This window comes from Trichosurus vulpecula, chromosome 1 (genome assembly GCF_011100635.1).
Source record: "Trichosurus vulpecula isolate mTriVul1 chromosome 1, mTriVul1.pri, whole genome shotgun sequence".
Classification (NCBI taxonomy): Eukaryota; Metazoa; Chordata; class Mammalia; order Diprotodontia; family Phalangeridae; genus Trichosurus; species Trichosurus vulpecula.
In genome coordinates this window covers 512,748,222-512,774,487 of record NC_050573.1, presented here as the reverse complement: position 1 = coordinate 512,774,487, position 26,266 = coordinate 512,748,222, and the positions used below count along the sequence as shown (strand labels likewise).

The 26,266-nt window shown below is 37.3% G+C and overlaps 1 protein-coding gene across 1 annotated transcript in view; it reads right to left on the bottom strand.

Annotated features, from left to right (window-relative positions):
* S1PR3 (sphingosine-1-phosphate receptor 3) overlaps window positions 1–14,151 on the bottom strand; it is a 30,765-nt gene extending 16,614 nt beyond the window's left edge. Inside the window, exon 1 of the mRNA XM_036740908.1 lies at window positions 13,606–14,151. The gene's annotated coding sequence lies outside the window, so the exon portion shown is untranslated. The remainder of the gene's footprint in view (window positions 1–13,605) is intronic.
* Window positions 14,152–26,266: the final 12,115 nt, after the last annotated feature.

The window sequence follows — 26,266 nt, the reverse complement described above, 5'->3', positions numbered from 1 at the left end:
AGAAAACCACTTAGAGTGGGCAGGAAGATGATGTAGTTACAGATGAAGAATTAGATTTGGAGTCAGGAAGACTGAGGTTTGTATCCTGTCTCAAACTATTACTAGTTCTGCGACCCTGGGCAAGTCACTTAAATTCTTCCAGCCTCAGTTTTCTCATCTGTAAAACAGAGAAATTAATAACATTGCCCTGTGATGATTCATCAAGATGATATATGTAAAGCACTTTGCAAACCTCAGAGCAATATATAAATGCTAGCTATTTAATTGGCTGGGGGATGCTGGTCTGAAGCCTTTAATTGAAAAGTCAATGTGGTTAAACTTGTCAAGTATGTGGTTCTAAGCAAAGCAACAAGTTTGAAAGACTTAAGAGCTCAGATGAATGCAATGCTGATTAATGCTACAATACCACTCCAGAGGATTGATGATGAAGCATGCTTCCCACCTTTTGACAGAAATGTCATAGATCGAAGGTGTAGAATGAAACATACATTTTCAGACCAATATGTTTTGCTTGACCAAATTTATTTGTTACAAGGGCAGTTTTTGGGGGGAGAGGATGGGTAGGAGACAGGGGTAGAGAATTAAGAAAGGGGTGAAAAATGAAAGTATCTGTAATGGCAAGCAAAGTGACACTTTTTGTTATCTTTTGTTTTGGAGTGCTTCTCAGCACTAAGGCAATCAAGTGCCTTTGATTGAGTCTTGCCTTTGTTTGTACAAGGCCCACACTCTTTTGCTAGTTAGGTCAGGAGAGGTGTGAAACCCTCAAGAGGTGTGAAGCACTCTAACCCTGAAGAAGTGTATATATACTCTGAGGTTAGCATTTTGTTTGGGGCTCACTCATTGGAAGAGTGTTGGTGTAGAGACTCTGGATAGTCGTTAAGGAACCCCCGGCTTTGAAAACCCAGATGTTGGTGCTTCTTTCTCTGGTAACCATGTATGTATAGCTTTGGTCAGACAGCTAGAAGCCTGTCTGTTGATTTGTGTTATTTGCTCGGTTTATATTTTTTCTGTTTGTAATTTCTGTTTTATTTGCTCTGAAGTTCAGGGTGCTGGCTTTCCCCCCTGAACTAAGTGAATTATAGATGTGTGTTTGATCAAAGTGAGATTGTAAACCCCTTACAGTTGCTTTCCTTGGAAAAGCAGATCAAAGAACCTGTGCTAGCAGCCCTCCTTTGTGCTGGTGTTGTTGGTCTCACACCTCTACAGCAGCTGCTAGTAGCATTATTGTTACAGAATCACCAAAAAACAGAAAAGAAAGAAAAGAATATCAATGAGAAAGGAATAAAAGAAAGTTTAGAGGGAGACAGAAAACATAGCTTTGGAACAGGGATGCTGAACTTATTTTATACTTTAAAAATTAAGCTGTATATAATAAAGATTTGTAGTTTGACATACAATCTTTTCTCACTGTTCTCCTTTATACATATACACATATATATACTCATATACTATATATACATATATATATATACATACATACAAATATATACTCACTTTATACGTAGATATGTTCATGTTTGTTGAAGTCTATCACATTCAGAAAACAAAAATTGAACTTAAAATCCTGAGAAAGGAAAAGCCACGCAGAGGAAAATAGTATTACCCAGAATCAATTCCAGATGTCCATCTTCCATTATGTATTAATGATTCATTTTCTCTACATGGGGCAACTTAAAACAATAAACAAACCAAAAAGGGGGGAAAGACAAATATTTCCATTTAAAATTTTGCCAGCTCCTTAGAAAAAGTAAAAGGCTTATGAAATGATGGGAAAATATTCTTTGGATGACATATGGTGTTATAGGTTAGAAAATGACAAGTATTTGAGAATATGAGGGTGTCATTCTTTATCTGAAGTTAAACAGCTCATCCTGACTGTTAGGATATCAACAACTGCTCCCAAGTAATATTTCCTGGAAAGCTAGAATAAACAATTTTTTGTTTCATTTAATTCACATAATTTTGAAAAGAAATAAATGGTATATAACTTTTAAAAATGGTTATTTCCCATGCTTTCTGGTTTTCTTGGAAGACGTAATTGCTATTATTAACATGATTAGCAAGATTGCTCCCTGCTTTCTCAAAAAAGAATAACATGCATAAATGTCAAATTCCTTCAAAACTTTGATCTTTGAAATAGCATTTTAATGAGCTAAACTTTGGTCTCTGACATGATAATTATAATTCAGTGAAAATGAGCACATAGCATTTTCTTGTTCTCTTCTTCAAGGCCCCATATGTATTCTATTTCATCAAGTTTCCTGTTCCTAAGCAGGAACTAGAAAGAATATAAGTAGGATTTGAATATTTATATCAATTATATTTAATAATGATAAAAGCTTACATTTGTATAATGACAGAGCTACAAAGAGGCACACCATTACATAATATATATATCTCTATTTTACAGATGAGAAAACTGAGGCTTGCCTAAGGTTACACATCTAGTCAGTGGTTGGGCTAGATGATCCCTAAGGATTCTCTGATTCAAGTTCTAAATGTGCAGACCCTTTCTATAAATCTTGATCCTGAAAGAGTGATAGGAGTTCTTCTACAGAAATAGGCTGCTCCTTGTAACATTATTGTAACTAAAGAATATTAAAATGACTTACTCTACTTTGGCTATTATTAAGAAATTTCATGACTTGAGTAATGGAATGGTGTCTTCAAAGCTAAGTTTAGAATTCACTCTAATTGAAAAATGAAAAATTGATGAATTGGTTGGTCTCTATGCTATTAGATAATCAATTTATCTGTAATGATAGGCAAGTTATTTAACTTATCTGAGCTTTATTTTTCTCATTTGCAAAAGAGAAGTGACAAAACCTCCAGTAACCACTTCATAAGGTGTTGAAAGACATGGAGAAAAATTCGAAATTGTGCTGATTGGATTCACTAGAAATTTATGTTACATAATCTCAACTGGAACTTCATTTCAGAAGGGTGATCTCATACCTCCCCAACTGATTCACTATCCCATTCATCACAGCAGCTTTTTTAAACCTTTTCCTCCTTCCTCAAAACTCCTATGATACCGCCTCCCTCCCCTCTTATCAGCTGAGAACACTGCCTCATACTTCATCAAAAAAAAAAATTGAGGCCATTTGCTTCAAGAGAAATGCTCTTCCTAACTCCTGACTTCATATCATTTAGATGTTTCCATCCATCATCTCTTCCTTCACTCCTGTTTCAAATGAAGAACTGGCCCCTTTTTTGAGAAAGCTAACTCCCATACCTCCACATGTGACCCCATTCCATCCCATCTCCTCCACAAGATCACTCCTCACTTTCTTAAAAAAATCTCTGTCTCCCCATGTACTGGTGGCTTCTCTGATGTCCACAAACATGCCAATATCTCCCTCATCCTTAAAAAATCACTCATTTGATTCATCCATTTCATTTAGCTATAATCCTATAGCTTTCCTTTATTTTGTGGCTAAACTCTTCGAGGAAGTCACCTATAATTAATAACTCTGCTTTTCTTACTCTCTTCTAAAGTCTTTGCCGTCTAGCTTCCAACTTCATTATTGAAACTTCTTACTCCAGTTACCAATGACCTCTTAATTGCCAAACCTAATGATTTTTGCTCAAACCTCCTTTTTGTCATCTCTGTAGCCTTTGACAATGTTGATCACTCTCTTCTCCTTCATATTTTCTTTTCTCTACCTTTTTTTGCAATACAGCTCTCTTCCAATTCTCCTCCTACCCCTCTTACCACTCCTTATTCTAGCTTTCCAGGAAATATTACTTGGGAGCAGTTGTTGATATCCTAACAGTCAGGATGAGCTGTTTAACTTCAGATAAAGAATGACACCCTCATATTCTCATATTCCTTACCACTTGCTTAATATTCATCCAAGTCATGATTGCTAACCATAGGTTTCAAGGTCTTCCCTGGGCCCTCTTCTCTTCTCTTTATACTGTCTTGCTTGGTGGGTTCATATCAGCTTCCTTGGATTCAATTATCCTCTCTTTGCAGATGATTTTCAGACACACATGTACACACACACAGAATCCCTTCTCGCCTGATATCTTGTCTTGCATCTCCAACTACCTATTGCACATCTAAAATTGGGTGCCCTGTAGACATTTGAAATTCAACATGCCCAAAACTGAACTTATTATCTTTCTCTAAAAAACCTTCTATTTCAAAATTTCCCTATTACTGCCAAAAGTGCCACCATCTTCCCAGTCACCAAGGCTCACAACTTCAATGTCATCTTTGATTCCTCACTCTCTTTTACTCCACAAATCCAATCCGTTGCTAAGTCCCGTTGATGCATTATCTTATTCCCTCCCTTCCCCACCCTCCACTTTCTGTCCTCTGACATTCTGGTACAGACCTTTATCACTTCCTACCTAGACTATAATAGCAGCCTTCTGGTTGGTCTCACTGCCTGAAGTCTCTTCCCCACTCCAGTTCATTCTACACTCAGTGTGATCTTCCTAAAGCACGTCACCCTCCTTCCAACACACACACTCTCATTAAACTTCGGTAGCTCCCTAGTACCTTGAGGATCAAATAGAAATCCTTTTTGGCTTTTAAAGTTCTGTCCCCTTCCTACATCTCTAGTCTTTACTTTATTCTTCTCATTATACTGGCATCCTTGCTGTTCTTTGTTTACAAGAACACTCTTTCTCTTAACCCTGTGCCTTTTGAGTTGTTGTCCCCCATTCCTGGAATGCTCTGTATTTTCATCTATGCTTCTTGGCTTCCTTCAAGTCTCAGGTAAAATCTTACCTTCTGCAATGATAAAGTAATTATAGTAGCAGTAGAAACATAGCATTCATATGGTGTTTTTAGATTTATAGAGTACTCTACAAATGTTTTCTCATTTCATTCTCACAACAACTCTGGAAAGTAGGTACTGTTCTTATACCCATTTTACATATGAGGAAACTGAGGCAGAAAAATTTAAGTGACTTGCACAAGGTAAGTTCATGAGGTAGATTTGGACTCAAGTGTTCTTACTTTGAGTCCAAGGCTCTAACCGCTGTGCCATCTAGATGCCAGTTTCATCTTCTCCCTACCACTATGTAATACCTTCCTTTTGAGAGTACCTCCCATCTTTTGCCTCAATTTTTGCCTAGCCTTTAATCACTGAAAGGGTGTTGTTTCAGACAAACTGAGACTGGGAAAGACCTTAGCTTAAAAGGGGCAAAGTCTCCCACTGTATCCTGGGCCATCTCCAGTTGTCCTGATCTATATGTTACCACTGGACTCAGATTGTTCTGGAGCAGAGAGTGAGGCTGGTGACTTTGCACAGCCCAGCTTCACTTAAATTCAGTTCACTTACAAGTCATGACATCACTTTCCTGATGTCATTGGTCCTCTTTGAGAACAGAGGACAAACAACACCACCTTCCTTTTACACTATGTCTATTTTATATGTACATATTTGCTTGCCTGTTGTATCCTTCCTATAGGATGTGAGCTCCTTAAGGGCAGAGACTCCTTTTGCCCCTCCCCTTTTAAATCTCTAGTGCTTAGCACAAAATGAGGACTTAATTAAGGGCTTTGACTTGTCCACTTGCTGTCAAGATGTGAAATAGGTTTCTGGATGAGATAGTGATCTGAAGATAGTAAGATAGATGAAAGGTCCTAGTTAGTCCAGCTTTCTACTTGTCCATGCCCCTCCCCCTGCAATACCTCAGAAAAGTTTAAAAAGGCACCAGAGGAAACAATGACCAAAAAAGCAAAAGGAGAATACTACTAAGTTCCTTAATTCAATCACCCCAGACTATCACAGCCATAGGGGAGGATGGAGCCAACAGTAGGCTATTCCATAGGAAGACAATGCCTTGTTGCAAAAGTGCAACAAAAGTACAGGAGAAAGGGCTAATGTGTCTTCTAGTTAGCCCAAATGTTTGGAATCACTCCAGGAGATCTGAGACTAGAATGATCTCCAAAACCCGGTCAGTTTATCAGGGCTGCAGTAGACAATGGAGCCAGCCTCCCTTAGGTCACTAAGAATGTAATCAGGGTTGATCAGTGTGTGTAGGCTGGGAGCAAACCAAGAAATGTCACCATATTCCTGCAGTGCCACAGCAGAAGATAGTGCCACCTCCCATGGGTGGCAGCCCTTAGGCAGAAAATGGTCCCTCCAGGAGGCCTAAGATTAATAAACTATCTACCAATAAAATTTCTATCTTATTAATTCATCAGAGTGAGCCCTCCCCCAACTGAGAGTTTCCAAACAACTTTAAACCCTCAATAATTGAGTAATTGAGTCCTTTCAATTCTTTCACTCCAGATATTGATTAAAATCTTTTAGAATCTTCCTAATATTCCTACTCAAGATAAATGCTTTTAATCTTATTTCTTCTGTTCAGTAATCACAGGAAATAATCTTTCCAAAATACACTGCACTTGCCTGTTCCTCACAGACTCTTCATAGAACTCTCTGTATAAATCTTTATAACACCACAGTTCAAATAATTCTGTCAAGGAAGAAGTTTCTCCTTACCTCCTTCTGGTCTGTCTGCTACAGAAATTCTTCATAAATCCTCCTGGATCACAGATGAAAACTCTCCTCTCTCTCTCTCTCTCTGTCTGTCTCTTGGTCTCTCTCTCTCAATCTCTCATAAACACAAGTTTGCTATATAAATAGTGAAGCCCATAAAAAAGATTTATTTTGTGAAGTTTGGATTCAGTCAAAGGGCTGCCCTTGAGGACCTAGAAGGCCACATGTGGCCTTGAGGCTACAGGTTCCCCACCTCTGGTCTAACCTATTCTTTTTCTTTCTTCACCTTCCTTTTAAAAGAGGGGGTAAGGAGAACAAAGACAGGAAAAATTATAAGAGGAAATGGTGAAAGAAAAAAAAAACAGTGTTCATTACTGTAAAAGTGAATGGTATGAATTGACCCATAAAAGAGAAACATAAAGGAATAGATTAGAAAATAAAAATCCAAAAACATCTAAGTATTTAAAAGAAATTCTAATATTACTACAGAAAGACAGGCAATTATCACAGGGAGCTCAATTTTCCTCTTTCAAGGCTAGCAAAATCTAACAACAACAAAACCTCAAAAAGTAGTTAAGGAACTTTTAAAAAGTTAGATATGCTAGATTTCTGGTAATTCCTAAATAGGAATAAAAAAAGGAGTGTACATATTTCTCAGCAGAAAATGGCAATTAACAAAAATTGTTGCTTTCAGTAATTTCTGACTTTTTGTGATCCAGTTTGGGGTTTTCTTGGCAAAGATATCTAGTGGTTTGCCATTTCCTTCTCCAACTCATTTAGAGATGAGGAACTGAGGCAAAAAGGGTTAAATGACTTGCCCAGGATCACACAGCTAGTAAGTGTCTAAGGCTGGATTTGAACTTCCTGACTCCATGCCTGGTACTGTATCTACTGTGCCACCTAGTTGCCTCTTTACAAAAATAGCCATGTACTAAAGCATAAAACCTCATAAACAAATGCAAAAAAATAATATTAAATGTCTCCTTAACTGATCATGATGCAATGAAAATATAATCAATAAATAGCATTCAAATTTAAATGAAGGCAAAATAGCATCAGGCCAGTGGTGTGAAACTCAGATAGAGGTAGGGGCCACTAAACCATGCTAAGTATCCCCAGAGGAGCATATTGACATAGAAGACCACATATTAACATTATCCATGTTTTATTTCAGGAATGGCCATCAATTAGGGAATGACTGAACAAGTTGAATACTACTATGCTATAAGAAATGATGAGCTTGATGATTTTAGAAAAAGACATGGAAAGACTTGCATGAAATAATGAAGTGAAATGAGCAGAATCAAGAGAACATTGTATACAGTAACAATGTTGTTTTAAGAACAATTAAGTAATTTTGACCATTACAAACATCCAAATTAGCTATGGAGGACATCTGAAGTAAGGCACTGTCTGTAACCAGAGAAAGAACTGACAAATAGAAGTATGTATAGAATGGTTTTACATATACATATATATGTATGTATGTGTATATATAAATATATTATATATATATATGTATTTGTGTCTAATGGTAGCCATCTCTAGGGCAGGGTGGGAGGAGGGAAGGAAAAAAGGAAAAATAATTACATGATAACTTCATTATATATTTAAGAGGAATATCAAGTTGTACGTAATAGATTTGCAGTTTGTTACAATTATCTTTTTTTCTATTATACTATTACAGAAATGCTTGTTTCATTTCTTAAGTTTAGAATAAAATAAATAAAATTTAAAAACAGTAATAAGAAAGTTCAGTGGGGGAAAGGTTTTGAGGGAAAAAGATAATTAGTTCAGTTTTAGTCATGTTGAATTTAAATTGTCAGTAGGACATCCAGTTAGAGCTATACAATAGGCTGTTGGATATGTGAGTCTAGTGGTTAGGAGAGAGGTTAAGACTGGATAAATAGATCTGAGGATCAATAGCACAGAGATTGGGATCAGCTCCATGAGGGCTGATGGGTAGGTAGATAAGATCACTGACTGAAGAGGATCACTGACTGAAACAGCAAAGGGAAAAGAGAAGAAGGACCCAGATAGGACCCGTGAAACACCTACAGTTAATGGGCATGACCCGGAGGAGAATCTTGCAAAAGAGACTGAGAAAGAGAAGTATGATAGGTAGGAGGACAACCAGAAGAGAGAAAGAGGTGTCCCTGAAACCTAGAGAGAAGAGAGTATCAAGGAGGAGTAGGTGATCAACAGTGCCAAAGGCTGCAGAGAGGTCAAGAAGAATGAGAATTGAGAAAATCCATTGGATTTAACAATCAGAAGATTACTAGTAGCTTTGGACAGAGCAGTTTTGTGAAATGATGAGGTTAGAAGCCAGATTTTAGAGGGCTAAAAGATAATGAAGAGGAAATGGAGGTACTTCTTATAGATGGCCTTCTCAGGATGTTTAGCCATAGGAGATATATGAGACAATAGCTAGCAGGGATGGACAAACCAAGTGAGGTTACTTATGAGGATGGAGGAGACCTGGTATATTTATAAGCAATAGGGAAGCTGCCAGTAGATATGGAGAGATTGGAGATATTTACGAGAGTGGGGATGATAGAGAGAACAGTCTACTGGAGAAGACAGAAAGGAATGGGATCACTTGTACATTAGAGGAGTTGGCTTTGTCAAGGAGAAGGGCCCTCTTGCCACATGAGAGGGGTAAATGAGGAAATAGTGGCATCTGGTTGACGAGAGATGAGGAAGAGGGGAGAAGAGGGAGTTTTTGTTGAATGGCCTCAGTTTTTTTTTCAGTGAAAGGCAAGATTCATAGTTGAGAGTGGGCGAAAACAGTGAGGAATGAGAGACTTGAAGAAGGATGAAAAGGTCTAGAAAATGTAAAATGATGGGTGGGAGAGTGAATTGATTGGAGAAGCATAAATAAATTTCCCTGTTAGGATAAGGGCAAATAAAATTATTTAACATAAATTTGTAGTGGATCAAGTCAGCATGGCTTTGTGGTCTTTTTTTCCCCCAGGTACATTCAGCTTTATGTGAGGAAAAGTAAACCAAGTGATAGTAGTAGTAATCCAAGGTTGAAGCTTGCAGGGCAAGATCACTGACAGGTTAATAAAGAAAGCAACTCAAGAGAAGAAGACAGTGTAGAGCTGAACTGCTTCACTAAGAGGTCAAAATGGGGAAGGAAGGAGAGTGTAGCCACTGCAGAGATTATGACTTGAATAACCCCTACAGTGGGGTTGAAAGAACTGAGGGATTAATGTATCAGAGATTACTGTGAGGATGAAGAATGAGGTTTGGGGTTGAAAGAGCGAGAGAAAGGTAGAATGGCAACAGATTGTAATCATATGAGGGGATTTCAGTTTATGAGGACGGAAGTGGCACCTTTGTGGGTAATGACAAGATGAAGGATCTTGATGTCACCTGATGTCACTGAAAGAGCAGAGCATTTTTTTCCCTCAGCCTCCAGTTAAGGGGGGTTGTGAATGAAAAGGGTTTATCACTGCTTCCTGAGCTCAAGAGCAGAAGAGAGGTGGCTTTTCCTAGAAGGAGAATAGTGAGGACTAGAAGGAGACCAGTTGGCAGGGTCATGGTATTCTCTGGTGCAGATTGTTCCTAAGCCAAGAATAAAGGACATCAAAGACTGTAGTCTAGATTTGTAAGTTGCCACTGACACATGAATTTCCCCATGCCTATGCCTCCTTTATAGGTCTCTATAACTTTGTTCCCAATCCCTCCCACAAATACTGTGTACACTGGTGATAGAATATTATCCAGGTTCATGGGTGAAATGTGTTTTTAATGATTTTTGCATTTGCTTTCTAATGAGTGTCAAATTTGGATTAATCTGGATTTGGGCTTCTATTGAGTGAAAGTTATGGGGTGCTTTTTAGTGCTTTTTTCTTATTTTGAAAGTGATTAAGAATTAATGGTGTTATGGTCACTGATTTCATATAAATGGGAAACATACCAGTACCCTACTGGTAGAGGTAAGCAGTAGAATTGTATCTACCCCTTCCCCCTCTATCAAGGTCACTCCTAGTACCCTTAGAGAGAATTGTGAGTTTTAGTTGTGTGTTGTACCCTGTCCAGATCTGTCAGGAGGGGTTCAAGTTTGGGTGAATGAGTAGCCCTCAGATCATGAGTACAGGCCCGTGCCACATCCAGGCTACACTTGACTACTTTTATCTATTATAAGGGTATGCTTTTGTTTTCAAGAGGACAGTAGCAGGGGTAGGGAACAATAGTGATGAGGAAAAAATGGAAAAAGACAAAAAAAGAGAAAAGAGTATAAATGAAATATTAAAATGCACAGAAACAACATTGGGAAGTTCAGAAGATATAAATATATATGGCAGTTTTGCTACCATTATGTTACATTTAATGTGTGCCTTAAAACCATGCAAGAGATTTTCAGAGTTTTATTATAGTCCATTCACATTGTAATGTTCACTTTTGTTCATACTTGTTAAATTCATAAGAATAAAAGAAAAAAAAGGTATAAGTTAATGTATGTAAAACACTCTGTAAACCTTAAAGCACTATGTAAATACTAGCCATAATGATTATTATTGGCCTTATCCTGTACTTCTCCTTCTGAATTAACTTTGGTGTCATAAGTGTTTTAATCTCTATGCATCTCCTTTCAAAATAAGGAAATAATAGCTTAAATTTCCATAGTGCATTACAGTTTCAAAGTGCCAGTCATTACAGTGTGATTCAGGGCATAGAGGTCTAGCCTTGGAGTAAGGAAGACTTGGGTTCAAGGGATATTGCCTCTGACACGTATCAGCTATGTAAGTATAGGCAAATCATAACCTCTCAGTGGCCCCAAATAATTCTCCCAGACTATAAATTGCAGACTGATTGCTGGACTCTATCAGTAGAGGGAGTTTCCACAACAGGAAGCATATAAATCAATGAAATCACAAGCTCAGTTTATCCTCCAATTAAAAAAAATGTACACGACCTCATTTTAGGTTCACAGCAAGCATCTAAGAGAGGTAATAGAAGCCTTATTTTTATTTCTACTAATAAAGAGATTGAGGGTCAGCAGTGTAAAGGGGCTTGCCTAAGGTAAAATAAAAGTGGTGGCCTAAGGGTTTGAACCTAGTTCTTTTGGTTCTAGGTTATGAGTTTTCCCTCTTGTATCATGTTGAAAAAAATTACGTACAGGGTGGTGATGGTCAATAATATAGAAAAACGTATTGCTTATAAATGCATAGAAGTCTCATCATATTACACTATGGCTTCATCCTGCATGACTTTTTATTTGGACATCTCAGAGACTCCAAAACCAGATGAAATAGCCCTGAAAACAATAATCTTTGCCTGATAGATGACAGTGGTTTCAGAACTGATGAGATCAAATGCAAGAAAAATTCAGATGCCAGGACAGGTAATAGAAATTATACATTTCCCACTAATACAAAAAGCAGACTGATTACCTAATGGTCGAACCATTCCAACCTAATCTTTGCAGTAGATTCCAAAATCCCAGTTTTAACTAGAGGATTAAAAGGTGATGGTCCCAGTCACCAAAGATGTTGGATCCAATTCCTGATTATGAGGGAACTCTAGTATCTTCAGGCATCTCAGAAGGCATCTTTCATCTCTTCAAAGATTCCCAAACAAAATTTATTTTAATTAAACTAAGAATGCTACTAATGCTAAATGCATCCCACTTTAATGGGGGATGACAAATGTTACTAAAAAAGAGGATGGTACACCTTATAAAAGGTTGAGAATCACTATACTGAGTTGCCAAAAAATAAAAATAAAATTGAGACCATAGCCCAGAACTTTTGTCTCCTACTGCATTAAGATGTGCTTATTATGTTACAGAAATAAAGTATTCAGTTCATGAAATTTTAAGACATATGTTTTTAGCAAACTCTATGAAGACAAAATAATGTGTACATGAAATAAAACCATCTCAAAGAAACATTTTATCTATTCCTCAGATCTTAAATGAGTTCATCTAAATTTTGTATTCTGTTTTCAAAAAAGAAAAAAATTAACATTAAAAGCCAAGAACAAGAGCGAAAACCATAATTTATAGTTATTCTATGTCACCAATTCAGATGTTAATGCTAATGTTGGTTTCCGTGTCAAGGACAGGAATGTCACTAAGTTCAAAACCAAACCAAACCATGCTAACCTAAATTGGAAATGCATGCCTAAGGGACATACTATTTATTCCTAGAAATTAAATCCTTCATCCACATCTGCAAGATTTTAATCTTTGACTATGGATAAAAGGATCACAAAGGTAAAGCAGCTTCTTTTTAAAAGATCATTTTAACAGTCTGTACCTTCTACTGCAAGAATCTTAGAAGAATTCAGATTAACTGTGGTAACCTACTTCCAGAGTTAGATTGCTATAGCAGCACTTATGGGAATATCAGCCAACTCTGGAAAAGCCCCATTCATTTTTTTTAAAAGTCGTATTGAAAAAAAGTCACTTTCAAATTCAATTTTGACCCCTTTCCATCCATAGGTTAAAAAAAAAGACAAGTAATTAGCCATGAAAAGCAGCTCAATGGCTCCTAAAGAACCATTGAAAGCCAAATTAATAAGGAAAAAAAGAAATCTAAATGTACAGTCACCTTCCTCACATATTTTCTCTTGGGACCTTATTAACTTATAGTGAGTCCCCAACCATCTCTCTTGGCCAAGCGAATGCAGTTCCTCTTATTAGGAATAAAAAGGTTAAAAGAGATTTTGAGGCAAGTTTCATTAAAAGGATGACTTTACTAAGAAAGTAACAGCATAACAAAAAGCGCTTCAAACTGAGCTAGCAACTTTTTAAAATGTCAAAACCAAATGCCTCAGACCAGGCTCTCGGTCTGACAGAGGATGCCCTCTCACTTCCTTTCTGGATAAGCCATCCATCAACATTTACAACTAATGAATGGTTCTTTTAAAAACTGAATGCTAATCTATGGCTAAGAAACTCCGTACATGCAGACTGGGCAATGGGGTGCTGTGGAGGGGCCCCGGGAAATAAAATGACTATAGGGAAGTTTGTGTTTCCTTGTGTCTTTGGGGTTCATTTCTTGAATTTGGGGTTCAGAGACCAAAGAAAAGTTAGTAATCTCCAAGTAAGCGCGTGTACTTTATGCTTTCACTAGGAATCACCCCCACCACCCCACACATCACTGTTCTCTGTCTCTCTCAGACTCACCTCTGCTTTGGGAAGCACTTTGGCTGCAGGCATCTTGGGAGGAGGGGTTCCACTCTCTTTTTCTGGGTCAGAAGATTCAAAATGGGGAGTGGGTAGGTAGAGAACAGTCCCGGGAATTTCGGAAATGATCACAATAGCGGAACACCGGCGGGCGCGAGGTTAAACCCCTTGCTTTTGTGCCTGCTTTTGTAAGTCGTGTCCAGTGGGTGAACCAGTCTCAAAACCAGTAGGAGTCAATTGGACTGACTGCTTCTGGAAGGCTGGGAGCCGAGCTTTTCCAGGGGAGGAGTCAAAAAGCTCTTTCAAGCACCTCCCTGGCTGCACAGCACGTTCTCCTCCTGCTGCTTTTCTCCCGGGGCATGGACTCTTCTGTCTCCTTTCCATTTTTCTTACTATTTTATTTACTTCCTTCATTAAGTTCCCTCCCACTTCCATCTCCCACTTTATTCATCTCTCAATCCAAACTGCTTTCTTCCCCTCGGTCCTTTAGCCCAGATTCGCTTATTCTTTCATTTCTTACTTCCAATCCCACCCCTCCACCCCCCCACCCCACCCCGTCTGTCTCTGTCTCTCTGTCTCTCCTCCTTCTCTCTCCTCCTTCTCTCTCTCTCTCCTCCTTCTCTCTCCCTCTCTCCTTCTGTCTTACCTCTTTCCCCTCCTCCCCCACTTCTGCTTTTCTCACTCACCTCTTCTATCCCTCCCTCCCTCTCTCTCCCTCTCTTCTTCTGTCTTCCTCTTTCCTCCTCCTCCCCCACTTCTGCTTTTCTCACTTCCCTCTTCTCTCTTTTTTCTTCTGCCTTTTGGATTCCTCAATCCATTCCTATTTGCTGAACCTTCTTCCATGGCTCCCTCCCTTCCACCTTTTCTACTGTTTTGTGTAGTTTGTTTACTTCTCCTCACCTCCTCCTCCTCCAATAACTTCCAAACTCGTTCTCCCCTTTCTCCCTTCTTGTTTCAAGATATTGCTGTTGTTAGTTTGGGTTGCCTGTTTTTCCTTTGTAACCTTGTTCTAGTGGCTGCTACCAGTTCCAGTTTCAAAAAGGTGCCAGACATTTTCAAGTTGCTGGGAGGAGTGCCTGGTCAGGGCCTATGTACAGGCTATTAACAGTGGGGGTGGGAGGAGGAAGTGGAGAGCGGCTTTTTGGATTGATCAAATCAGAGTTCACTTTTAATTATTATTATTTTTACATTGGCCAGTTCTAACTGGATGGGGATTGTGCCCATGTATAAAAACCCTCCGGGAAAAAACAACAAAGATGTGCTGACTCTGCTTTTCTGAGGTGCTCTGGAGCACTTTTATTCAAAATTAAAATTTATTGTGAGGGGGAGGCTTTTCAAGATAATTTTTCCATATGGGGGGTCCTGTACTTTGTTCCTGTGACAAAAACAGTCCTTTCTCCCTCTTCCTTTGCTGATCCATGGAAAATCAAAATCATAGTGATACTTTTATCACAATATATAGACTTTCTCTGGTAACAAAATAGGGTCCAGTTTTAAAAAATTCATACAACAAATATTTATTAATTGCTAGATATGTGCTGGACACTTAGAAGGCTACTTTACTAAGTCTTAAGTCTCTCCCCATTTTAATTCAGTCTTCATTCAGTTGCCAAACTAATTTTCTTATAGTATAGGTCAAAGAGTTGTAGAGGTTCTCTGCTGCCTCCAGGATCAAAGAAAACTCTCTTTGTCAGTTAAAGTTTTTCACAATCTGGTCCCTTTCTGTTGTAGTTTATATAGACTTAGATTCCTTAATTCAGCTCCCATTCACATTGTCAGGTAAGGGCCACAGAAGGTGACTAAGAGGGTTAGGTGTCTTTCTAATGCTTTCAGCTCATTTCCATTCTGGTATTCTCCCTGCCCACCCCTCCCTCCACGCGCGCGCGCGCACGCGCGCGCACACACACACACACACACACACACCAATTAACCAATTAGCATTAGTTACCTTTTAAAAAGGGATATTGACTAAAAAGATAGAACAAGATTCAAAGTACAGAAACATCTCCCAAACTAAGGCTCATTCTCCCTGCTGTCATCTCAATTACTGTGGAGATGAGGCTCAAGTTTAAGGTAGTTGCGACAAACATCATTCCCACTGAATTCACTTCCTGATGCAACAGAGCCAACGGACAAGATGCTGCCTTACAGAAAACATGGCATCTCACCTACTGAGTCAACCCACTACTGGGATGACTCAAGCAGGTCACTCCTCAGGGCTGGCTCTTTTACAACCTCAGCCACTGGACCTCTGCTAGTTCTTCTGACCTCTTGAAATCTCGAAAGTTCCTTTATCAAAAAGGAAAGAAAATAGAAATGGGAGGCAGTATAATACCATACATAGGATTGCCTAAGTGGCCATGCACTCACTGGACCCCCAACTGCCTATCTGGAACTCAGGGAGTTATCCTAATACCTTGAGATCAGCAGAAAAGAAAGGGAAATTGCCTTTTTTTTAAAAAAAAAAATGAGCATTTATCATTGCTTTTTTGTTGTTGTTCAGTTGTGTCACTTTGTGAACCTATTTAGAATTTTCTTGGCAAGGATACTGGAGCAGTTAGCTCTTTCCTTCTCCAGCTCATTTTATAGATGAGGAAACTGAGGCAAACAAGGTTAAGTGACTCGTTCAGGGACACACTACTAGTAAATGTCTGAATCCGAACTTGAACTCAGGTCTTCCTGACTCCAGACCTGGTGCTTTATCTACTGTGCCATCTAGCTGCCTGTTGTATTTTTAAAAATATATCCTCAAAATTTTCCCTGACATCCCTCTCTTTTCATCATTTTTGGACATAGTCAGTGTAGAAATTTGTTTTGGTGGATTATGATTATGTCTTATGATTATGTCTTATTTTTATTTTCTTATCATTTAATTGAGAGTGGTGGTAGGAGGCAAACATAATAAATGCTTGTAAAAACAAACAAAAAGGAAAAAAAAGAAAGTAAAGGAAATGCCACTGATGATGTTGGGATTCTCAACAATTTTTCAAGTCTAAAGATTTATTGACCAGCTATTACTGTTATAATTGAATCTTGAAAAAAATCAAAGAATTAAAAAAAGAAACAAGATTCCCTTAGAGTTAAAATGAGTGTCTGGAACCAAATTATTATTCACAAATCATGATAAGGCAAGAATAAAAATAGATATGGTTAAGAGAGATAAACATGGAAACTATATTTTGCTTAAAAATACAGAATTAAACAATGCCAACATTTAGTGTAACCGTGGGGTCACAGGGTGTTACATTGAAATATACGATTCTGAAAGACATAACATCTACGTAGTTAAAGAAAAGGTTTGAGTGACAGAGAGGAATAGACAACAAACCTATAATGGTAAGAGACCTCAATGTACCCCTTTCAAACTGAAACAATCAAAACAAAGAGGAAAAAGTCAAGGAACAGAATATAAATTTACTTTTTCATTCATCTACTTATCACTTATTTGTTCATTTTTGTCTATCTGTCTGTCTGTCTGTCTATCTATCTATCTATCTATCTATCTATCTATCTATCTATTGCCTAAATCTTCCTATATTGTCAAAGCTGTAAATACATTGGCTAGTGCCTGGTCATGGTCTGAACAGTGTGGGAGCTTTGGACTATCCCATTTCAGAGCCAGGGTCAGTTTGTCCCTCCTTAGACAACGTGGTGACTCCTGACTCCTAGAGGCACACCACATTAATGCTGGACTTAGTGTGAATACCCCCATTACTTTAGCCCCCTGTAGCTCAGAAATTCTAGGCTCAAGAGATCCACTAGCCTCAGCCTCTACAGTAGCTAGACATAGAGACATATACCATCACACTCAACTGGAACAGAAGTTTAGAAAATTTATATATAATAATTCTCTGGCAATTACTGAAAGAAAATAGAAAGGACTATACATATTTCTTAGCTACACATGAAACATATACAAAAACCGACAAGGTGGATTTAGAAAGAGGGTGGAGACAAAATGGCAGAATGATAGGAAACCTTGTGGTGAGCTATCCTTCACAAACTCCTCTAAAGGGATCTATAAAGTGCACCTGACTGAATCCTTATAGGGAAATCCAGAAAAAAGACATAGTGAGTCATTTATTCAGCCCGTGTATCCAGACAAGATCTCTGTACACTGGGAATTTGAGGCAGGAACATGCCATATGGGGAGAACTCCGGTGCTCAGGAAAAGGCTGTGAACCGGGGTAAGAAAAGTTCCCAGAAATGTGCGAGAAACCCCAATACCCAAACTGGAATAGATATTGGAAGAAAGGTGTGGACTACCCATATTGTCAATCACTATCCAGTTCCAGTTAAAGCCCAAGTTCCAGTCCCAGGGAAGACTAAGAAAGGGAACTGCAGAAGGGAGTGGTGCCCTGGGTAGATACTTACTGGACTATGTTCAGAGAAAGAAGAAAGTTCAAAAGATAGCAGCAGTGGTGTTAGGGCTCAGATCCTAGACTAGGGGTCCACATCCAGCATCTAGCTCATTCTGCAGAGGAATAACCAAGGCAGGAATCCCAGACTAAGCAGGAGCCAACAATCCTGCCATTCCGAACCAACAGAGCTTTCCAGCTGGCTGAGAGAGGTGGAGTCCAGAAGCGATCTACTCTTGCACAGAGAGAAACCCAGGATAGGAACTGGCAGAGCTCAGACTAACAGAATAACAAATAAACTTGTTCTGGATCAGATCATTTTGGGGGCACTGAAATCTGCCTATCCTTGAGATCCTGGAATAATACAATTCTCAAAATCCTAAGAAAGCAATAGGGCTAGCACAGATCTTCCCTCCAGAGGTGTTCAAAGCTCAGCCAAGTATGAAGTTAGAAAGTAGATTGTAATAATGGACAAACAAAAAAGAACCCCCCAATAATGAACTATTATGGTGCCAGGGATGCTCAAGACACAAACACAAAAGAAGAGAGGGACCCTAAACTATCTATAAGCAATACCTCAGAGAAATGCGTGGTTTAGACACAAACTCAACTAGAATTCCTGGAAAAGATGAATCAAGGGTTTTTTTAAGGAGTTAAACTATTTTTATAAATGGTATTAGAGCACTTGAGAAAAAGGTTGGAAAAGAAATGAGAGTTATGAAAGAAAGAATTGGAAAGAGAATCAACAAATTGGCATAAGAGGTACAAAAACTTGCTTGAGCAACAATTTCTTTGAAAATCAGAATGGGCCAAATAGAAGCCAATGACTTATTGAGTCAACAAGAAATATCAAAAGTCAAAAGACTGGGAAAAAATAGAAGAAAAGTTAAGGTATCTCATACAAAAACAAGGAAGATCAAGGAGAGGAAAAATTTCTTTTTCTTTAAGAATCATTGTACTGTCTGAACACCATGAGCCTAAATATCACATTTCAAGAAATTTTAAAAGAAAATCTACCAGATTGCTTAGAACCAGAGAGCAACATGGACATGGAAAGAATCTACTGGTCGTCTCCTGAAAGAAACTCCAAAATGAAATTTCCCAGGAACATTGTAGCCAAAGTCCAGAGCTTCCAGGTCAAAGAAAAATACTGAAAGCAGCCAGAAAGAAAGAATTCAAATACCAAGGGGCCATAGTCAGGATCACATGTGATTCAGTAGGTACCACTATAAAGAAAGAGAGAAGTTGGGAAATGATATTGCAGAAGGCAAAAGATATGGCTTACAACCAAGAATAACTTACACAGCAAAACTGAGTATTATGGAGGGGACTGTATCAAACAGGTAGGGAAATGGGCATTTAAAGAAATAGAGAACTACTAGGCATTCCCAATGAAATGATCAGAGCTATGGAGAAATACATACAAAATTTGATACAGAATATAGAAATACATTTTACCTAACAGGGAAAGTGGAGAAGAGGGAAGGGAAGAATTAGATGGAGGGTACAGTAACAGAGGGACAAGTCCTAAGCAAAACAAACTCTAGGGATATACAAATATAATTATAGCTCTTTTAGAAATGGTAAAGAATGGGAATTTGAGGGGGTGCCTATAAATTGGGGAATGTATAAGCAAACTACATATAAATGTGATGGAATGCTAGTGTGTTGAAGTATTGACAGTGTCATGACCAACTAGGATTCTAGAGGACTAATAAGGAAACATGCTACTTGCATTCTGAAAAGTTAAAGACTCAGAATGCAGAATAAGCTTTTTGGGGTGAGGGGGGAGGCAGAAATGGCCGATGTGGAAACTTGTTTGAAATATATTTTTTAAATGACTGTGCTATAGTATAAAAAGTCATGAACAAATGCTGGAAAGCATAAATATTAAATGTGCCTTTTACTGATTACAACAATATAAAAATTCTAATAAAAATGGCCTTTGAAGAAAGTATTCAATGTTAAATGTAGGTTAAATAACCCTAAAAAATGGAGACTCAAAGAACATGTAATAGAAAATGAAAATAATGAGACAATATTCAATACTTTCGATTCTATAAGTATGCTAATCAGGTTATATTTCTTAGTATTAGTTGGATAGATGTGGTATGCTAACAGAATAAGGGAAATGAAAACTAAAAAAAATTTAGAGAACAATAAATAGTATACATATCACTTTCATCCTCAAAATATATGATTATTCCTAAAGGCTTTCTTTTTTTCTTTTTGTGTAAACTCCTTTTGACTGCCCTAATAATGATAAAGTTCTTAGCAGTTACATGGATCATATCCCCATGTGGAAATGTAAACAATTTAACTTTATTGAATCTCTTATGATTTCCCTTTTCTGTTTACCTTCTTATGCCTTGTATTATGCCTTCTTGAGTGTTGTATTTGGAATTCAAAATTTCTATACAGTTCTGGTCCTTTTTTAAAATCAGGAATGCTTGAAAGTCCTGTATTTCACTAAATATCCATTTCCCCCAGAATGATTTTGCTCAGTTTTGTTGGGTAGGTGATTCTTGGTTGTAAGCCTAGTTCCTTTGCCTTCTGGGATATCATATTCCAAGCCCTTTGATCTTTTAATATAGAGCTACTAAATCTTGTATTCTCCTGCAAGTAGCTCCAGTATATTTGAATTGTTTCTAGCTGCTTATAATATTTTATCCTTGACTTGAGATCTCTGGAATTTGGCACTAATATTCCTAGGAGTTTTCATTTTGGGATCTTTTCCAGGTGGTGATTGGTTGAGTCTTTCAGTTTCTATTTTATCCTCTGGTTTTAGGATATAAGGGCAGTTTTCCTTGATAATTTCTTGAAATATGATGTCTAGAATTTTTTTAATCATAGCTTTCAGGTAGTTCAGTAATTCTTAAATAATCTCTCCTTGATCTATTTTCCAGGTCAATTATTTTCTCAATGACAAATTTCACATATTCTTCTATTTTTTCATTCTTTCGATTTTTAAAATTTTTTCTTGGTATCTTGTGGAGTCATTAGCTTCCGCTAGCCCAGTTCTAATTTTTAGGGAATTATGTTATTCAGTGAGTTTTTGTACCTCCTTTTCCATTTGGCCAACTCTACTTTTTAAGTTCTTTTCTTCAGTCAATTTTTGTACCTTTTTCCATTTGGCAAATTCTGTTTTTTAAGGCTTTCTCTTCAGTGGATTTTTGTGCTTCCTTTGCCATTTGGCCTATTTTGCTTTATAAGGTGTTATTTTCTTCAGTTTTTTTTGTTCCTACTCTACAAAGTTGTTGATCCTCTTTTCATAATTTTCCTGGCTTACTCTCATTTCATTCTCCAGATTTTTTCTCTACCTCTCTTATTTGATTTTTAAAATTCTTTGTGAGCTCTTTTAGAATTTCTTTTTGGGTCTGAGACCAATTCACATTTTTCTTTGAGACTTTGAATGGAGATGTTTTGATTTTGTTGTCTTCTGAGTTTGTGTATACTGTTGTTTATTCTTGTGAGTTACATGTGTCCATATTGGTCAGTCTAAATGTGTCTCCCAAGGAGGTAAGAATAAATATCTCCAGCATCTCCTTCTCCCATTTTTCTCTAAAGGAGACTGATTCCTGCCAGGAGGAGAAGCAAGATTTTGGAGCCAGAGATTGGCCACTCTGCTCTATTCAGAAAGGGGGGGGGTACTAGGCTAGCATTATAGCTATCTGCTCTATTAAATATTATTTTTCTAGAAGAAATAATCTTTAGGTTCAAGATCCAGGGGTAGGGAACCTGTGACCTTGAGGCCCCCTAGGTCCTCAAGTGTGGCCCTTTGACTGAATCCACATTTCACAAAACAAATCCTTTTATTAAGAGAATTTATTTGTTCTGTGAAGTTTAGATTCAGTCAAAGGGCCACATTTGATGACCTAGTGGGCTACATGTGGCCTTGAGGCTGCAGGTTCCCCACCCCTGGTTCAGGCTAAACTCCCAGTCATTATTTCCTAATGTAAACAGAGTCCCCCAAGCTATACATGCAAAACTTGAATCCCTTCCCAGCTTTCAGCATTACAGTGCTCTCTCTTGATTCTCCTTCTGACTGTCTGACTTCTACTCAGTCTCCTTTCTTAATTTGCCATCTATATCACTCTTCCACCCCAGCTGTGGATATTTCTCAATAATTTGTCCTGGGTCCTCTTAAATTTTTTCTATACTCTTAGGTGGTCATAAGATCCCATTAGTTTATATCATCTCTATGTAGACGGCTTTCAAATCCAGCTCCTGTTTCTATAATGAACATTAATTGCCTATTGGATATTTCAAACTCCATATCCTATAGATATTTCAAACTCAATATGTCCAAACTTGAACCCACCTTTCTTTTGAATTTCCCTATTTCTGTCAAGAGTACCACTATGCTTTAATTACCTAGGTTTAAAATCTTGGCATTATATTTAATTCTTTACTCTCCCTTATTCCAACTACCTAATAGTTGCCTTTTTACCTCCTTAATGGCTTGTACCTCCACCCCCTCCTCTCTACTCATATGTCCGCTATATTAATTGGAGAACTTAAGATCACTCACCTGGACTATTATAATAGTTTACCAATTGATCTCCTTGTCTCCTATTTCTCCCCACTCCTATTTGCCCTGAACAGAACTGCCAACATGATTTAACATGCAGGTTAAATGTCATTCTATTGATGAATAAATTTCAGTGCCTCATGATTTCCCCTAGGATCAAATATAAGCAATTTGCCTGTACAAACCCTTCACAATCTGGCTCTGACTACTATTACAATCTTATTAAATATTGCTTTTCTTACATTCTTCAGTACGGCCAAACTGCCCTTCTTGCCTTTCCTTATACACGACACTCAATATGCTGTTTCCGCATCTTTCCACTGGCTTACCCTCACTTCTGGAATGGACTCTTTCCTCACCTCTATCTCTTAGAATATCTTGTTTCTTTCAAAATTCTGTTCAAGAAACTGATCTCCCCAACTGCTAGCGACCTCCTGCCGACAATGTACCTTGTAATGTATTTTCTATAACTTGATTATTGATATGTTGTCTTCCCCAGTTGAACTGGGCCATCTTGCTAGTCCTCTTGACTCTTGTCTTGCCACTAGACTCTGATGACTCTAGAGGAGAGAGAGAGAATGATGACCTTACGTAGCTCTGCCTCACAAATCTAATTCACTGGAAAGTCAAAATATCATCCTCACGATGTTATTGGTTCTCTTTGAGAAAGAAGGATGATCAACAGCAGTAACAAACAATAATAATAATTTCCAGTTGAATGTCAGCTCACTAGTCAGTTGGATTTAGTTCAAATCCAGTTAAAAGAAGACACACAATAATCCACTTTAGTTTTCCTAACCATTCAATTATTGCTTTAGTGATGCTGTATAATCACGGGTGTTCCAGCCTTGCTTCTAGGATGACATACAGGGTCACATGACTGAGCTCTATCCCTGATTCTGCTAGGATGAGGCTTTACTTTCTGGGCTCAGCACTGCTTCTCCTTTCCAAAGTACTCCAGAAACAATTAAATATAGTAGGCAGTGATTTTGTATTTCTAATGAAACCACAAGAGATTAACAGTCTGGAATGCTTTCAACATAAACAAATGTTGGAGAAAAATATAAATTGATTAGATTATAAGCTCCTTGAAGGCAGGGACAAACTTTGGTACTCTTTTTGTATACTTAGTACTTAGCGCAGTGTCTGGCATACAGTAGGTGCTTAATAAATGTTTATTGATTTTTTTTTTAAATCTGCAAAAAGCAAAATAGTATTTAAATAGCTAATCTGATTGGTTAACTGAATAGTTTTTAAGGAATATATTTATTACAAATGCCAATAAAAACACTGAAATACTGAGTTGGAACTTGAGACTGCTCATTCTGAGCTCTACTTTACTGGATAATTCCTCCAGAGTGAACAGCTTCCAATTAACTAAAGAACTTTATGTCTCAGGATCTCATGGCCATCAGAGAGCTGAGAGAAAGTTTTCTCTAAGACAAACAGATCTTTGCATTTCTAATTATTCTATACTCTAGAAGGAAGGGTCAAAGGCTTGATTTTAACTTTCTTCCTCTAATTCCAACTTTATGGGATCTAAAATAAATGAGAAAACTCATGCTTTTTCTTAACCCCAGAGCTAATCACCCTTAACATAACTTCTTAGGCAAGTGAATAATTGTCAACAAGATAGTTTACTTTTCTTCTACTCTATGACATACCTATTGTTAATTATTCCTAACTTTTTCCTTATAGTCATTTTTTAGAAACTTCCTGGTTATTTGTTCTCCTTCTTTACATTGTCTACTGCATAAAACTATTCTAAGGAATAGAGATTATATAAAAATAAATGACTATTTGTAATAGAGTGGCATTTCATTTTAGTTGACTTTCTATAGGATTCTCTAAGTAACCAATTGTCTGGCAAAATAATTTTTTTCCTCTTTGCCTATGTTTATTAATTTATTTTTTATTGTCTTATTCCTATAGTTCATATTTCTAACATTGTAGAAAATAGTAGTGGTGATAATAGACCCCCTTGCTTTACCCTTCATCTTACGAGAGAGGGTTGTAGTTTATCCTGTGGTTCTTGGTGTTAGATAAAACTAGTCGCCATGACAAGAAAAGGCCCATTTATTTCTGTAGTTCCTAGGTTGTGTTTTTTAAAAAAAACAAAACAGAAATAGGCATAGATTTTCTCAAAAGCTTTTTCTGTACCTATTGATATAATCATATAATTTTTGTTGTTTTTGTTATTATTGTGATGTATTATGTTTATAGTTTTCCTAAAATTAAAACACTCTTGAATTCTATAACCTGGTCATAGTGTATAATTCTCTTTTTAGTTCTTGTCATTGTTATTGTTTTTTTAATTAGTTAAGATTTTTTAATTTTAGTTTACAACATTCAGTTATAGTGTATAATTCTTGTGATATATTGCTGCAGTCCTTTTGCTAATACTTTACTTTGGGGTCAATACAAATTAGGAATATTAATTTGTAGTTTTCTTTCCCTGTTTTGACTCTCCCTAGTTTAGATATCATGACCATATTTACATCATAGAAAGAATTTGGGAGGAGTCTTTATTTTGCTTTTTATATAACACTGGAATTAATGTTTTTTAAAAAAATTTGGTTGAATTCACTTGTAATCCACCTTTTTAAAAATTCACTGATGGATTATGGGTTTCTTTAGCTATTTCTTGTTCTGGTAACCTGGGCATTTGATTTTTTGTAAATATAATTTTTTAAAGTTGTTGGACTTATCTGTATATAGTTCCACAGGATAATTTCTAATAATTTTCTTTTTTTTGTCTATATTCATTGTTAATTCTCCTTTTTCATTTTTGATGCTGATAATTTGGAGTTCCTTTTTTAAAAAAATTAAATTAGCTAATGGCTTGTCTATTCTAAAAAAACAACTCTAGTTTTATTACTTCAATGGCTTTTTTCCTTTCAATTTTGCTTCTCTCCTTTGATTTTAGAATATATATTTTGGTATTTATTTAGAGTTGTTTAATTTGTTGTTTTTCTAGTTTATATAACTGCAAATCCAATTTATTTATTTATTGTTTTGCCTTTTGGTTAATGAAGGCATGCTGATATGTATTTTCCTGTATAGATTACTTTGACTGCATCCCACAAATCATAGTATATTTACTTATTGCCATCATTATTTTATTTTATTTTTAAAATTTATTTAATATATTTAATTTTCAGCATCGATTTTCACAAAAGTTTGTATTACAAATTTTTTCCCCATTTCAACCCTCCCCCCACTTCAAGATGGTGTATATTCTGGTTGCCCCATTCCCCAGTCAGCCCTCCCATCTGTCACCCCCCTCCCTTCCCATCACCTTTTCCCTTCTTCTCTTGTAGGGCTAGATAAATTTCTATGCCCCATTGCCTGTGTATCTTATTTCCTAGTTGCATGCAAAAACTTTTTTGTTGTTGTTGTTGTTTTTGAAGGTCTGTTTTTAAAACTTTGAGTTCCAAATTCTCTCCCCTCTTCCCTCCCCACCCACCCTCCCTAAGAAGGCAAGCAATTCAACATAGGCCACATGTGTATCATTATGTAAAACCCTTCCACAATGATCATGTTGTGAAAGATTAACCATGTTTTGCTCCTTCCTAACCTATCCCCCTTTATTGAATTTTCTCCCTTGACCCTATCCCTTTTCGAAAGTGTTTGTTTTTGATTACCTCTTCCCCCCCGTCTGCCCTCCCTTCTATCATCCCCCCTTTTTTATCTTCTTCCTCCTTCTTTCCTGTGGGGTAAGGTAGCCAATTGAGTGTGTATGGTATTCCCTCCTCAGGTCAAATCCAATGAG